General features: G+C 45.9%; 1 long non-coding RNA gene across 1 annotated transcript; it reads left to right on the forward strand.

Moving 5' to 3' along the window:
• Window positions 1-234: 234 nt before the first annotated feature.
• On the forward strand, window positions 235-2,255 carry LOC131902548 (uncharacterized). Its single transcript, XR_009377090.1, has 4 exons — window positions 235-345; window positions 1,066-1,180; window positions 1,269-1,506; window positions 2,156-2,255. It is a non-coding gene; the product is annotated as an uncharacterized LOC131902548 (long non-coding RNA).
• The last annotated feature ends 2,751 nt before the right edge of the window (window positions 2,256-5,006 follow it).

Here is a 5,006-nt window from a genome sequence, read left to right on the forward strand (position 1 = left end):
ATGTTCTTTTATAAAATAAGAATTCATATAAACCTCAGAAGATCAAAAGAAGCCATTGAATCCACTTCACAGAGGTCAAAAGAACCCCAGATAAGTGAGTTTTCCTCACCTATCTCTTCCTGAGGGTGGCATTTTTCTCTCTCCTGGTCTCCAACTACTAAGACCATGGGCCTAAAGGTTCCAAATAAACTCATAAATTTTAACTTTTTTCTCTAGTTTATATTTCAGTAGGCTGGAAGACACATTGAAGCAGCCGCCAGGTTTCCCAGCTGGCAGCAGAGACTCTTGTCTACGTGATGTGGACCAGTCCAGCCGAACGTAATTGTTTCCTGTCTCTACAGCCAAGTCAGATAACCACATACTTCTGATAAATTCCCCATTGCCTGCCTCCCAGGGCTCTGACCATCTGCGCTCCGTTTCAGCCTGAAGCAGTTATGGAGGAGAGTGCATTGTCCCGTGTTCCCTGTTCCCAAGACAGGTTAGAAGGCAGGGCATAGGGGACCAATTGGCTACCAAATGTCCATTGATATACCAGGAAACTGGACACAATATTGCAATAAGACACTTTACTTTCTTTATGCAGAATGAAAGAGGTATTATATAACCTTGAGAAATTATTATTTCTATATAAATCATTCAGGATTATAATAAATATAATAAATAATAAAGATCAGGACTACAACTACAGGGCCTTAAAAATGGTAACAGATTCAGATATCACTGCCAACGGCTTAAAAATGTCTCTCCTTGATGGGTAATGTCGTTCTGTATGCTGTGAATATGTGTTGCTCTGATTGGTTGATAAATAAAGCTGTTTGGCCAATGGTGAGGCAGAATAAGGTTAGGTGGGACATTCTAACTAGAGAGAGAGGAAGGAGAAAGGCAGAGCAGCGAGACACAGCCGCCACCAGGAGAAGCAAGATATAAAGTACCGGAAAGCCACAAGCCACGTGGCAAAGTATAGATCTATAGAAATGGGTTAATTTAAGATGTAAGAGCTAGCTAGTGAAAAGCCTGCCATGGCCATAGTTTAAAAATAATATAAGCCTCTGTGTGTTTATTTAGGTCCAAGCAGCTGCGGGACCACAGGGTTTGGGACTGTGGAGCTGTGGGAGCCAAGCGAGACCAGGAAAACTTCCAGCTACATCTCCTTACTCAAGGTCTATTCAGGCTTAAGAATGTAAGCCTCCCTGTCCTTGCTAACTTCATTAATCTATAACTAACTGGGAAACCTGTATATTCACATCTAACATATTTTGTTCCCCCAGTCCTCAAACACCTGTAGAGATCTGAGAATATGGTATTTAATATAAAAGCATTTTATGATGAAGAGACATGTCAGCTCCTGGCAGCATCCTGTATCTTCTCCAAGAAGATGGATGGCCACAGAAGAACTTCCATCTGGAAGCTTATGGCAAGGCCAGCCATGCAGCGAAAAGCTGAGATCCTGTCAAGACTGTGAATAAGAGGAGCAATGGGAGTCAATTGTCCTCTCTGCCCAGACAGGTAAGATGACCTCTCCAAATTTCTACTTCACAGAAAACAATCTGTCAGATCTTCTGGGCCTATCAGCTGAACAACTGCTGCCTTTGGGGCTTCTGTCCCCCAACGACCACAGAGAGACTTGAGATTGCTGCCTAGGTAGCTGGAAAGCTTTCTCACTAATTCTAAAATTTATCCTTCTCAGATCTGATGGTGTTTCATGACTAGGGTACCAGTTTAACAGCCCCAATCCCAAGACTACAAGCACCTTGATAGCTCATTAATAAGTTTCCTGTTAAAAATACAAACAGGATGCTGGGTGGTGGTGGCACACATCTTTAATCCCAGCACTCGGGAGGCAGAGCCAGGTGGATCTCTGTGAGTTCGAGGCCAGCCTCGGCTACCAAGTGAGTTCCAGGAAAGGCACAAAGCTACACAGAGAAACCCTGTTTCGAAAAACAAACAAACAAACAAAAAATACAAACAGGTATGCCTCATTTACAGACTTCATGGTACAGGTTTAGTTTCAGATATAACTCTGGAGGTTCAAAGTTTTAATATTGATAAATATAGTTTTGATAAACTGATACAGCATTGGCTACAAACAGTTCTTAAGAGTCTTTAAATTTCTATGGATTTTTAACCCTTTTGCTATGATGTAGATCTATTCCAGCTGTCTTACAAATACCTACAGATTCCTGGGGAAAGTTCTGCTACTGTGTCAAGACATCTGGTCTGATGAAAACTTAACCGCTCCAGAGCCCATTTTGACCTCACCCATTTTCGAGCATTATTTTGCAGTTTTACTCCTCCTGCCTGGGACAAGGTGCTCTCCAGATACGCCAGCCCCTGCACCAGCTGGCACCAGCTCCAGGGATGCCAACTGGGATGGATGCACCCCCACCTCCAGAGAAGGGTCAGATGTGATGGCTCCTGCACTCCTAAAAAAACACATCATCCCTCAATTCACTGCTGGTACCACCTCTGCAGGCTCAGGCAGGCACCTGCCCAGCAACTGGAACCTGGTTTTCCAAGATGTCCCAATAAAGGGCATATCTGCTCTCATGTCTCACTCATTCACCCTTGCCTCTTCTGTACATCCAGGGCACTTCTGTACACATTCTTTCTGGGACTTATCACTCTTCCCATGGCTAGCCCAGCTCAGAAGACCAAGGTAACAACCTAGTTTGTTTGTTTTTTTTTTCCGTCCTAGCATCCTCAAGGAATAGACACCTTAGATCTCCACCATGACAGCCAACTATGCCTGTCACTTATACCTCCTGCTGTGTGTGACCCCGGACTTCCAACTCCCCCTACCCACTTCGCCCCTTGTCAGCGTGAAGCAGTCTCAAGAATTCAGTGCCCTCTTTCTTCCCCCCACTTGCTATCAGTAACTCACAGAAGAATTTTAGTATTCTGACCTACCCCTTGGGGACCCGCCTGATGTCCTCCAGACGCCATCCCACATTCCCTTTAAGAGGAAAACTCCTCCCCCTTTTCCTCTCTTCTGCCCTCCTCCCTTCCCCGCCATGAGGTGTGCACCATCGCCCCCTCTCTCCCCTCCTCTCTTTTCTTCTCTCTCCTTCTTTCCTTATCCTTCTCTCTATCTATGATAATAAACTCATTTCCACATGGATGCAGTGCCTGGGGTGTGAGTGACTGTTCACGTGCTGCAGCCCGCCGCAGCCACATCTGTCCGGCATGTTTCTGTCACCTGCAGGACACCTTGACCCAGCCAGCCAGAGCCTCCCACAGCCCATATCATTACAGTACCCTCCTCCACCCCCCAGTCTCTGGTTGGAAGCCTACCCTGACTCCACCTTTCTTTTGTGGGGAGGGTCAAGATAGGGTCTCACTATGCAGCTCTGGGGGGTCCTGGAACCCACTATATAGACCAGGCTGGCCTCAAACACACAGACATCCACCTGCTTCCACTCCCAAGTGCTGTGCCACACCTGTCTGGACCCCAGCAGCCAGTATCCAGGGAAAATACAGCAGGTAATGGTGATTCACGTTGAAGAAAGTATAACCTGGCATCACTCCCCACTCCCCGCAACAATTCCAGCTCCCAGGGTGTCCTCCAGCACAGTCTCTGTCCCTTCCTGGGTCCCTGCCCCTTGGGATTCAAGCAGGGAGTGAATCTCCTCTTAACGTCTCTTCCCCTCCTCCCAGCCACCTGAGGGACCTGTCTCACCGGTGAGCAGGAGCCCTTTGCAGAAAAGTGGCAAAGGGGGTACCATGATCTCTGTACCTGCTTGCCTCAGCCCAGCTCTGCCTCACACCTGTGCTCTTCTTATTCCTTCACACCCGAGCCCCATGGGAGCCCCTCCCAGAGTCACAAGGTTGTGGGTCATGTTGTGTCTCATCCCAGTCTACTGCTGCTACTGGTCCCTGTCCTATTGGATGTGGGTTCATGCGGGTTTGTGGAAAGAAGGCACAGAACACTCTAAGGATGATTTTAGCCTTTTCCAGCTGCAAGGGGATCAGCCTCTCATGGACTGACTTGCTGTAGCCCTTTTATTGTTATACAGTTCACACCTTTAGCAAGTCCTATACCAAAACCTCTTATCTAAGCCCCCAAGAGGGACAATGTCAAATGCAAATTCTCAGTTAAGGAATACCACAGTTTTCTGGGTTGTCCCTCAACCAAGTTTACATAGGCTTTGAACCCCTAGGAAAACTCTCAGATAAGACTTCAAAGACAGAAGGTAGCATTCAGTAAAGACAGATCAAAGCTAGGTGCTAACACTCCGGAATCAAACCAACTCTGCAGGAATTCTCCCTACTGGTCCCTTCCCGGCCACCACCCCCACCCCCATCTCTCTCATTCTCTCTTTCTCTCAATTCATTCCTGAAGTTTCTTTAACTTGTTTAAATTTCTCACTTTACAACCAATAGTTTAAAAGCCCGTGGACATGCTTACACTTCTTGAGGTCAAAAATCCAAAATAGGTGTCTAAGCCAAAATCAAGGCATGTACAGGATAAAAAAGAAAACCTTTCAAAGGTTGAATGCTGAACCCATTTCTGCCTGGTAGAGCTTCTGGAGGCTTCTCCATCCCTTGACTCACAGCCCCTTTCATCTTCAAAGCCAGTGAGTGTTCAGGTGTTGAAAACCAGGAGCCAACACTGCGATGCTGCAAGGTAAAAATTTTATTTACAGCTGAGCCAAACTTACAGTCTCCCTTGGTAGGAGAACAAAGTGGCCGAGACTTAAGGCAGTAGTACTCTTTATACCGATAGAGCAAGTGATTACAGAAGTGGAATTTTGCAGTTATTGTTATGATCATGGGAAAGTTACGTGTTATGGGTTGATGGTCAGCTAGTTATCGGAACATACTGTGAAACATCTTATGGTCAGTCAATTCTCGAAACATATTATGAAACAATGGAAATAATTTGTGACGTGTAGCTCACAAGGTTATGGAGGAAGAACAAGTTGGCCTTCGGCTTGGGACATGATTAGAGACTAACATGATTAGAGACTAACTAACTAGGAAAAAGAAGAAAAATGCAATCAGTTGGC

This window comes from Peromyscus eremicus, chromosome 1 (genome assembly GCF_949786415.1).
Source record: "Peromyscus eremicus chromosome 1, PerEre_H2_v1, whole genome shotgun sequence".
Lineage (NCBI taxonomy): Eukaryota > Metazoa > Chordata > Mammalia > Rodentia > Cricetidae > Peromyscus > Peromyscus eremicus.